The 12,145-nt window shown below is 37.0% G+C and overlaps 1 pseudogene; it reads left to right on the top strand.

Moving 5' to 3' along the window:
• Nucleotides 1–12,145, top strand: part of LOC113612526 (transmembrane 9 superfamily member 2-like) — a 72,720-nt pseudogene that overhangs the window by 51,265 nt on the left and 9,310 nt on the right.

Raw genomic sequence — 12,145 nt, 5'->3', positions numbered from 1 at the left:
ATATTTCTTTCTTCTCAAATTAAGGATATGAGTCTGAATATGTTCCTATATCAAGGAACTTTCATAGCTTCTTCAGTTTTGAGTAATTTATTGTAATGTCCAATACACTTGTTCCTTGCTTTGCAAGGTAGATGCGTTCTTGAAAATCAGCATGTGGGTAGAATCATATTTTAAATGAACTCAGGGAGTTATAATTCAAAGACTAGCATTTTGAAATGCTATGGCAAGCCTGAGTGCTGGTCTTTAAATGTATAAGCGCAATGGCATCGTTAGTAGGCTTACAGTGGCTGAGGAACTCTGGCTGCCTTCATTTAGCAACTAAAAATGGAGTTTGTCAGTTTTTGATAACCAGAGTGCTGATTTTCACAAACAAAGCTGCTGTAAATAAATGGCTTATTAGCTGTTTCAGATGTCAGTGATAATTTCAAAATTTAGCTCTTAAGGTTATATTTTCCTGAGACCAAGTCTCCCTTTGGTTTTTTCCCCCTTACCTTGAATAAAAGGAAACAGAAGGAAATTTTTGTGGGAAAAATGATTTGCTGTTTATGCAGTGACTACTGGAGTAGGGAAGGGGAAGATCTTTTGTTTAATTTTGATTTAAACAGTGAGATTAAAGGCTAAATTGAAAACATATCATTTGCCTTGTATGGAAAATCAGACTTTTTCATTAAGAAAAAATTGTCAAAAAAATTAGCTAAGAGAATAACATCAGAGAATTTCCTTGTATGCTGTTTCATAAAAATATCTTCATAAGGTTGTCTTTATTATAAAGTCCTATGTGCTTTTGAGGCCATTATTGTCACTGGTTTGATATTTCTCTTTTGTGCCTTTAGTTCTGGCCTGTCTTGGTTTCCTTTCCCCTGCCAATCGAGGTGCTTTAATGACCAGTGCTATTCTGTTATGGGTCCTTCTGGGAACCTCTGCTGGATACGTATCTGCTAAGATGTATATGAGTAAGCATTGCAACTGTTATTATTCCAGTAAGTTGGTGTGTTAAATGTAGAAATTAAAAAGCTGTAAAATTAAAAATTCAGAAATTGCATGGGGAATTTTAGCTGACCTAGCAAAATGTAGTTGTGTGTTAGTTACTATAAAGTATTTGTAAAGTGGACTAAATCCAGTTGCTCCAGTAACTCTTCTGTCCTTTACTTCCTCAGCATTTAGAGGTATTAAGTGGAAGACAAATTTTTTGCTGACGGCACTACCGTGTCCTGGGTTGATATCTCACATTCTCTTTTCTCTACGCAATTATACTCTTTCTTATACTTTTTTTTTAAATAACGTTATTTATTTATTTATTTATTTATTTTTGGCTGAGTTGGGTCTTCGTTGCTGCACACAGGCTTTCTCTAGTTGTGGTGAGTGGGAGCTACTCTTTGTTGCAGTGCATGGGCTTCTCATTGCAGTGGCTTCTCTTGTTGCAGAGCGTGGGCTCTATGCATGTGGGCTTCAGTAGTTGTGGCACGTGGGCTTCAGCAGTTGTGGCTCGTGAGCTCTAGAGCACAGGCTCCATAGTTGTGGCGCACGGACTTAGTTGCTCCGCAGCATGTGGGATCTTCCTGGACCAGGGCTCGAATCCGTGTCCCCTGCATTGGCAGGCAGATTCTTAACCACTGTGCCACCAGGGAAGCCCCTTTCTTATACTTTATCTTGGAAAAATCATTTTACACGATAATGAAGAGTGGAAAGGAGTTGAATGACCACTGTATTTTCTGTGGCTTCAGCATTCTTTTTCTGGTGTATCTGCATTCTTTTCATCTTTCTGTACATCTTAAACCCTAGTACAAAGAGATGGCGATGGTGCTGCGGTATTCCATTTTGATCTTTGTTTTTGAAGCAGGTTTCATAAATGCTCATCTCAGTTATGCATCTTGCCTTATGTATCATGTTAGAGTGGCAATTTATACACTACATTGTGTTATTCTCTTCGTCCTTGCCTTCAGTGATTATTTCTTCATGTCTCACCTAGTTACTGCAGTGTCATTAGTGACTATAGTCCCCAGGCACGGTCATGGTCAGAGTGGGAGTCGGGGTGGTGCTGCACAGTGGCCATAATGGGAGCTCATCCAGTCCCCTAATTATAGAGATGTGGAACCAGCATGTTCAAGGTCACACAAGAAGTCAGTCATGAAGCCCAGGCTGTATATAACCGAACGCACCCCTTACATCCCGTCCAGTGCTCTTCCCATAATACCTCACTGATAAGGTGCTGACTTGCTTAAGGTTTTATCTCCAAATTCTTTAATATGTTTTTTCTTAGTCAGCTTGGGCTGCCATAACAAAATACCATAGACTGAGTGGCTTAAACAACAAACATTTATTTTCTCACGGTTCTGGAGACTGGGAAGCCCAAGATCAGGGCATCAACAGGGTCGGGTCCTGGTGAGCACTCTCTTCCTGGTTGCTGCTAGCTGCCTTCTTGCTGTGTCCTCACATGGCAAGGGAAAAGAGAGAGAGAGAGAGAGAACTTTTTGGTGTCTCTCCTTATAAGGGCACTGATGCCATCATGAAGACCGCACCCTCATGACCTCATGTAAACCTTATCACTCCCTAAAGGCCCCATTTCCAAATACTGTCACATTAGGGATTAGGGTTTCAACATATGAATTTTGGGGGACACAATTCAGTCCATAGCAAGTTCCATTAAAAAAAATTCTTTCCTTGATATGTTCTGAAGGACAAGTTTTTTTTTTTTTAAGGAAAAAGTAGTGGATTATATCTTAACTGTTATGTGGTACTTTAATTTTCTTTTGTTGTAAAATTCCCATGTCCTTGATGCTAGAGTGTGTCACAATAGTGGAAGTCCTATAATGAAACTTATACATAGTAAATTCAGTTATATTATATACTAATTAGTGACAAAATGAGAACAAATGCTCTATGACTGAGTATAATGCCATAAACAATTCAATGCAGTGATAGATGATATATTCAGTAGGCTCATAATCTTTTATCTACATGTGGCTTGTTTTTTCCTAAACTCCAGGGAAAAAGGTAATATTGAAAAGACTGAACATTATAAGTTTACACATCAAATACATGTACCGCAGTTTTTGACTTATTTAAAATAAGGACAATGCACTCCCCTCCCCCTTACCACCTTGAATACAGCCATCTGCTTTTTCTATAACTCTTTTCAAGGGAACTAGAATGGGTGGTCTTTCCTGAGGTGAATGCTTTAATATATTTATGTAAGAAAGCAATGTCCTTGACAATATTTCAGATATTTGTTGCTTCAAGTTCAAGACTCAGATGAATCTGAAATTGAATAACTTTGGCAACAAAGTGCCATTGTGCTAAAGTCATTATACTGGATTGTCATGCAAGGGATATTGCAAGCAAGAACTAGTCAACAAACCATGTACTATTCTCTTCATTATTTAGTTACTCATTCAACATATTTATTGTGTTTTTAAAAAATTTTGTCTTGTTTTTGTTTTTTACTATATTTAATGCATTATGCTAGGCACTGTAGAGGAAATAAATGTAAATCTCCCCTGAAACTGCCTTCGTGGCTTCAGATGAATAATAATGGCCCATTTTTCATCAGACAGATGTTCCATCTTATTGTAAAAAGAAGTTACGTCATTGAAATAGAAAATATAAAAGAATTAGAATATGCTGTGTCACTAAGCTTGATTAGCTAAACTGAACAATTAATGTCTGAAAAGCATTAGCATTTGCAATGCACCATGAGCTGTTTTTATCATGTTTTCTATGGGATCAATTTTGAAGAATGTTTTACACAGAAAAATTTAAAAATTAGAGTAGGAATCCATAATAACATGGCTCAGGGTTACATGGGCTATGAAATGATGCAGGGGCAAACCACTTTTGTGAAAATAAAATTTTTTTTTAATTTGAAAAGCAACTGTTAACAGTGGTTGTCTCCTGGGTGGCTGGGGGACAAGAGTGAGAAGGAGACTATTTTATACTTATTTTTCACTGTTTCTCTGTTTCTTTTTACTTTTCACATTGTGTACCATATGCATGCATTACCTATTTTAAAATAATTTAATTATAAACAACAATAACAACAACTCATAACCATTTTGAAGTGGAGAGGTAGCATTAGAGGCTACCGGCATAGGCTTTAGAGTCAGACACACACACACACACACACACACACACACACACACACACACACACACCCTATGCTCTGTACACATAGGGGTCCATTTCCCAATTCTGCCCCTTTCTAATTAATGAGGCCTTGAGTAGGTTGTGAATAATGCTGCAATGAACATGAGAGTGCAGCTATCCCTTTGAGATCCTGTTTTCATTTCCTTTATATATATACCCAGAAGTGGGATGGCTGGATCATATGGTAATTCTATTTAAAAAATTTTGGTGAACCTCCATACTGTTTTCCTTAGTGCCTGTACCAATTTAGATTCCCATCAAGAGTGCACGAGGGTTCCTTTTTTTCCACATCCTCGCCAACACTTCTTATCTCTTGTTTTTGGTGATAGCCATTCTGACAGGTGTGAGGTGGTATCTCACTGTGGTTTTGATTTGCATTTCCCTGATGATTAGTGATGTTGAGCGTCTTTTCATGTGTCTGTTGGCCATCTGTATGTCTTCTTTGGAAAAGTGTGCATTCAGGTCCTCTGCCTATTTGTCAACCAGATTGTTTTTTTGCTATTGAGTTGTGTGAGTTCTTTATATAATTTGGATGTTAACTCCTTATCACATATATGATTTGCAAATATTTTCTCACTTTCTGTAAGTTGTCTTTCCATTTTATTGATTGTTTCTTTTGCTGTACAGAAGGTTTTTAGTTAGATGTAGTTCTGCTTCTTAAGTTTTGCTTTTGTTGCTTGTGCTTTTGGTGTCATATCCAAAAAATTGTGTGAAGACCAATGTCAAGGAGTTTTGACCCTATGTTTTCTTCTAGGAGTTTATGGTTTCAGGTCTTATGTTTAAGTCTTTAATCCATTTTGAGTTAATTTTTGTGAGTGGTATAAGATAGGGATCCAATTTTATTCTTCTGAATGTGGTTATTCAGTTTCTCAACAGCACTTGTCAATTTCTTGGCTCCCTTGTAAAATACTAGTTGACAGTATATGCAGGGATTTATTTCTGGGCTCTTAATCCTGTTCTATTAGTCTGTGTGTCTATTTTTATATCAGTACCATACTATTTTGATTACCATAGCTTTGTAGTATAGTTTGAAATCAGGAAATGTGATGCCTCCAGTTTTATTCTTCTCTCTCAAGATTGCTTTGGCTATTCGGGGTCTTTTGCAGTTCCATACAAATTTTACGGTTGCTTTTTCTATCTCTGTGAAAAATGCCATTGGAATTTTTCAGCTGGCAATCTACTAATCTAATTTCTGTCTCTATGGACTTGCCTCTTCTGGACATTTCATATAAATGGAACCATAAAAAGTGTGGCCTCTTGTGTCTGACTTCTTTCACTTAGCATAATGTTTTCAGAGTTCATCCATGTTATAGCATGTATCACTACTTCATTCCTTTTATGATTGAACAGTATTCCATTGTATCAATATACCACTTTTTGTTTACCCATTCATAAGTTGATGGTCATTTGGGCTGTTTTCACCTTTTGGATAATATGAATAGTGTTGCTATGAACATTTGTATGTGATGTTTTGAGTGAAAATATGCTTCCAATTCTACTGGGTAGATACTGGGTATATACCTGGGAGTAGAATTACTGGGTCATATGGTCACTATGCTTACTATTTTGAGAGACCGCCAGACTATTTTCAAAAGTTGTTGTACCATTTTACATTCCCACCAGCAATGTATGAGGGTTCCAATTTCTCTACACCCTCGTCAACACTTGTTACTGTTTTTGCTTATAGCCATCCTAATTATTATGAAGTGATCTTTCATTGTAGTTTTAATTTACACTTTTTGATGACTAATGATATTGAGCATCTTTTCATGTGCTTATTGGTCATTTGCATATCTTCTTTAGAAATATGTCTATTCAAGTCCTTTGTCCGTTTTTAAATTGGATTATTTTTCTTTTTATTGTTGAATTGTGAGAGTTCTGTATATATTTTGGTTACTAGTTGCTTATCAGGTATATGATTTGTAAATATTTTCTTCCATTCTGTGAATTGTCATCTCAATTTCTTGATAGTGTTCTTTGAAGTGCAAAACTTAAAAATTTTTATGACATTCACTTTATTTACTTTTTCTTTGGTTGCTTGTGCTTTAGGTGTCATATTTAAGAAGCCTAATCCAAGGTCATTAAAATTTATGCTTGGGCTTACATGGTGGTGCAGTGGTTGAGAGTCCACCTGCTGATGCAGGGGACACGGGTTCGTGCCCCGGTCTGGGAAGATCCCACATGCCGCGGAGCAGCTGGGCCCGTGAGCCATGGCTGCTGAGCCTGCGCATCTGGAGCCTGTGCTCCACAACGGGAGAGGCCACAACAGTGAGAGGCCCGTGTACCGCAAAAAAAGAAAAATAAAATTTATGCTTATGTTTTCATATAAAAGTCTTCTAGTTTTACATCTTACATATAGGTCTTTGATCCATTTTGAGTTAATTTTTGTATATGTGTGAGGTACGGATCTAACTTCATTCTTGTGTACATGGATATCCAGTTGTCCTGACATTATTTGTTGAAAGGACTCTTCTGCTCCAATTGATTTGTCTTGATTCCCTTATTGAAAATGAAGTGTCCATAACTCTGTGGGTTTATTTCTGAACTTTCACTGCTATTCCATTAGTCTATATGTCTATCCTTAGACCAGTACCCGTAGTCTTTTTTCCTTTTTTTTTTTTTTTGCGGTACGCGGGCCTCTCACCGCCGTGGCCTCTCCCGCCGCGAAGCACAGGCTCTGGACGTGCAGGCTCAGCGGCCATGGCTCACGGGCCCAGCCGCTCCGCGGCACGTGGGATCCTCCCAGACTGGTGCATGAACCCACGTCCCCTGCATTGGCAGGCGGACTCCCAACCACTGCGCCACCAGGGAAGCCCCTTTTTTCCTTTTTTTATAAGTTTGTTGCTCCTTTTTGTGTATTTGTAATCTCTGAGATTATCTCTAATCTATTTATTTATTTATTTATTTTTGGCTGTGTTGGGTCTTAGTTGTGGCATGCGGGGTCTTTTGTTGTGCTGTGCAGGCTCTTCATTGTGGCACATGGGCTTCTCTCTAGTTGTGGCACATGGGCTCCAGAGCGCGTGGGCTCTGTAGTTGTGGCATGTGGGCTCTCTAGTTGTGGCACACAGGCTCAGTTGTTGCGGAGCATGGGCATAGATCCCACGGCATGTGGGATCTTAGTCCCCCAACCAGCGATCAAACCCGCGTCCCCTGCATTGGAAGGTGGATTCTTAACCACTGGACCACCAGGGAATCCCACCCATAGTCTTGATTTTAGTCTGTAGCTTTTAATACATTTTGAAATTAGAAAGTGGGAGTCCTCCAGCTTTGTTCTTTTTCAAGATTATTTTGGCTGTTCTGGAACTTTGCATTTCCATGTGAGTTTTAGGAAGGGCTTTTCAATTTCTTCAAAAAGCTGACTGGGATTTTGATAAGACTGCATGGAATCTGTAGATCAATTTGGGGGATATTGCCATCTTAACAATATTAAGTCTTCCAATTCATGAATACAGGATGTCTTTTCATTTATTTGGTCTTCTTTAATTCCTTTCAATTACATTAGACTTTGGGTGATTTCAGAACTGTTAAATTTATTGAGACTTGTGTTATGGACTAACATGTGGTCTATCCTGGAGAACGTTCCATGTACACTTGAGAAGAATGTGTATTCTGCTGTCAATGGGTGGAGTGTTCTATAGATGTCTGTTATGTCTAGGAGGTTTACAGTGTTGTTAAAGTCTTTCATTTTCTTGTTGATCTTCTGTCTAGTTGTTCTATCCATTATTGAAAGTGTTTATTCAAGTCTCCAGCTATCATTGTTGGATTGTCTGTTTCTTCCTTCAGTTCTGTCAGTTTTTGCTTCATATATTTTTGGGGCTGTGCTGTTAGGTACATATATGTTTACAATTGTTATATATTCTTGATAGATTGATACTTTTATTGTTATAAAAGTCCTTCTTTACCTCTCATAATGCTTTTTGTCTTAAAGTCAAATATATTTTTTCTGTTAGAAGTATAGCCACTCTAGCTCTCTTTTGGTTACTGTTTGCATGATATATCTGTATACAGTTGACCCTAGAACAACATGGGGACTAGGGGCCCTGACCACCTGCACAGTCAAAAATCTGTGTATAACTTTAGAGTCAGCCCTCTCTATCCATGATTCTGCATCCACGGATTCAACCAATAGCAGATTGTATAGCACTGTAGTATGTATTTATTGGAAAAAAATCCATGTATGAGTGGACCCGTGCAGTTCAAACCCATTTTGTTCAAGTGTCTACCATATGTAAAATCCTTTTACTTTCAATCTGTTTGTGTCTCTGAATCAAAATTGTGTCTCTTGTAGACATCATATATTTATTTGGATCATTTTGGGGGGGTTCCTTTTGCCAACCTGTGCCTTTTAATTGGAATATTTCATCCATGTACACTTAATGAAATTATTGATAAGGTAGGATTTACATCTGATATATTGCTATTTTCTTTCTATAAATTTTAGGTCTTTTTTGTCCCTTCATTACTGCCCTCTATTGTGTTAAATAGATATTTTTAGTGTACTATTTTTATTCCCTTGTCCTTGCTTTTACTATTATTTTGAGCTTCTTTTTAGTGGTTACGTTATAGATTACAACTAATGTCTCAATTTATAACAATCTAGTTCAGATTAGTACCAACTTAATTTCAATATTATTAAAAATATTACATGCTCGTATATAACTCCTTTCCCTCCTCCCTCCTTTGTGCTGTTATTGTCATACAAATTACATCTTAATGCTTTGTATGCTCATCAACACAGATTTATAATTACTGCATTATGCAGCTGTCTTTTATATTTGATAGCCAAAAAAGGAGTTTTAAATAATATTTACTAATATCATTTACTAATATTATTACCTTTCTAATCTTAGGCTTCTTCATCTGCAGTATGGAAATAATAGTATTATCTACTTCATATGGTTGTTATGAAGATTAAATGGGATAACGTATTAAAGCATTTGGAACAGTGCCTAGCACATAATAAGTGCTTAATAAATGGTAGCTGTGGTTATTAGCTACTGTTTTCTTCTATTATCATGCCTTTGCTCAAGCTATTCCATCTATTTGTAATCCCTTCGTTCCAATTTTCCAATGACAAATTTCTGTTCATTCTTTAATTTCTAGTTCAAATACTACCACTTTCATGTTTTGAAATTGTACAATGTCTCTTACCATTATTACAACACTTACAACAGTATTTCTTAGATTGGAGTTATTTGTGATATGTCTTATCTCTCATTTTACATTCAAAGACTCATGAGGGTCAGTACTATGTCTTACTCATTTCTGTATTTTTCACAGTGTGTAGCCCAGTGCCTTGTATGAAGTATGAATGCTTATAGAGAGTAAGTGCTCAGTAAATGACTGAATCATAAATAATTTAAAATGCAAGACATATTCAGTTTCCTAGTTCTGTTAGTAGAACTGAATGCAGTTTAAAAGCAATAAACCAGGCATGATACAAAGAACATGTTTCCCTCAAGAGGTTTAGGGGCTCTCTTAGGTACATGAGAGAGAGAATCATAAGGTACTGGGATTCTTATTTCTTAGAATGTGATAGGTTACCAGAGAATTTCAGTGCCTCGTGGCATATACATGGACAGTAAAAAAATGGATTTGATATTGAGCTGCATGAGTTGCTTGTATGTTCTGAAGATTAATCCTTTGTCATTTGCTTCATTTGCAAATATTTTCTCCCATTCTGAGGGTTGTCTTTTCATCTTGTTTATGGTTTCCTTTGCTGTGCAAAAGCTTTGAAGTTTCATTAGGTCCCATTTGTTTATTTTTGTTTTTATTTCCATTTCTCTAGGAGGTGGGTCAAAAAGGATCTTGCTGTGATTTATGTCATAGAGTGTTCTGCCTAATTTTCCTCTAAGAGTTTGATGGTGTCTGCCCTTACATTTAGGTCTTTAATCCATTTTGAGTTTATTTTTGTGTATGGTGTTAGGGAGTGTTCTAATTTCATTCTTTTACACGTAGCTGTCCAGTTTGTCCAGCACCACTTATTGAAGAGGCTATCTTTTCTCCACTGTATATTCTTTTTTTTTTTTTAACATCTTTATTGGGGTATAATTGCTTTACAATGGTGTGTTAGTTTCTGCTTTATAACAAAGTGAATCAGTCATACATAAACATATGTTCCCATATGTCTTCCCTCTTGCGTCTCCCTCCCTCCCACCCTCCCTATCCACTGTATGTATATTCTTGCCTCCTTTATCAAAGATAAGGTGACCATATGTGCGTGGGTTTATCTCTGGGCTTTCTATCCTGTTCCATTGATCTATATTTCTGTTTTTGTGCCAGTACCATACTGTCTTGATTACTGTAGCTTTGTAGTACAGTCTGAAGTCAGGGAGCCTGATTCCTCCAGCTCCATTTTTCATTCTCAAGATTGCTTTGGCTATTCGAGATCTTTTGTGTTTCCATACAAATTGTGAAATTTTTTGTTCTAGTTCTGTGAAAAATGCCAGTGGTAGTTTGGTAGGGATTGCATTGAATCTGTAGATTGCTTTGGGTAGTAGAGTCATTTTCACAATGTTGATTCTTCCAATCCAAGAACATGGTATATCTCTCCATCTATTTGTATCATCTTTAATTTCTTTTATCAGTGTCTTATAATTTTCTGCATACAGGTCTTTTGTCTCCTTAGGTAGGTTTATTCCTAGATATTTTATTCCTTTTGTTGCAATGGTAAATGGGAGTGTTTTCTTAATTTCACTTTCAGATTTTTCATCATTAGTGTATAGGAATGCCAAAGATTTCTGTGCATTAATTTTGTATCCTGCTACTTTACCAAATTCACTGATTAGCTCTAGTAGTATTCTGGTAGCATCTTTAGGATTTTCTATGTATAGTATCATGTCATCTGCAAACAGCTTTACTTATTCTTTTCCAATTTGGATTCCTTTTATTTCTTTTTCTTCTCTGATTGCTGTGGCTAAAACTTCCAAAACTATGTTGAATAATAGTGGTGAGAGTGGGCAACCTTGTCTTGTTCCTGAACCCAATCCAAAAATGGGTAGAAGACCTAAATAGACATTTCTCCAAAGAAGATATACAGATTGCCAACAAACACATGGAAGAATGCTCAACATCATTAATCATCAGAGAAATGCAAATCAAAACTACAATGAGATATCATCTCACACTGGTCAGAATGGCCATCATCAAAAAATCTACAAACAATACATGCTGGAGAGGGTGTGGAGAAAAGGGAACCCTCTTGCACTGTTGGTGGGAATGTAAATTGATACAGCCACTATGGAGAACAGTGTGGGGGTTCCTTAAAAAACTAAAAATAAAACTACCATATGACCCAGCAATCCCACTACTGGACGTATACCCTGAGAAAACCATAATTCAAAAAGAGTCATGTACCAAAATGTTCATTGCAGCTCTACTTACAATAGCCACGACATGGAAGCAACCTAAGTGTCCATCAACAGATGAATGGATAAAGAAGATGTGGCACATATATACAATGAAATATTACTCAGCCATAAAGAGGAACGAAACTGAGTTATTTGTAGTGAGGTGGATGAACCTAGAGACTGTCATACAGAGTGAAGTAAGTCAGAAAGAGAAAAACAAATACCGTATGCTAACACATATATATGGAATCTATAAAAAAGAAAAAAAGTGGTCAGAAGAGCCTAGGGGCAAGACGGGAATAAAGATGCAGACCTACTAGAGAATTGACTTGAGGACATGGGGAGGGGGAAGAGTAAGCTAGGACAAAGTGAGAGAGTGGCATGGACATATACACACTACCAAACGTAAAATAGATAGCCAGAGGGGTGGGATAGGGAGGGTGGGAGGGAGGGAGATGCAAGAGGGAAGAGATATGGGGACATATGTATATGTATAACTGATTCACTTTGTTATAAAGCAGAAACTAACACACCATTGTAAAGCAATTATACTCCAATAAAGATGTTAAAAAATGGATTTGAATTTAAATGGAGAAGCAGTTAAACTAATGAACATACGCTTCCTAAGAGAAATTGAAGAAAGTAAAATTATT

Source organism: Aethalodelphis obliquidens, unplaced genomic scaffold, assembly GCF_003676395.1.
Source record: "Aethalodelphis obliquidens isolate GAN/ISIS:26980383/991018 unplaced genomic scaffold, ASM367639v1 scaffold78, whole genome shotgun sequence".
Classification (NCBI taxonomy): Eukaryota; Metazoa; Chordata; class Mammalia; order Artiodactyla; family Delphinidae; genus Aethalodelphis; species Aethalodelphis obliquidens.
This window is presented reverse-complemented; position numbering and strand designations above follow the sequence as displayed.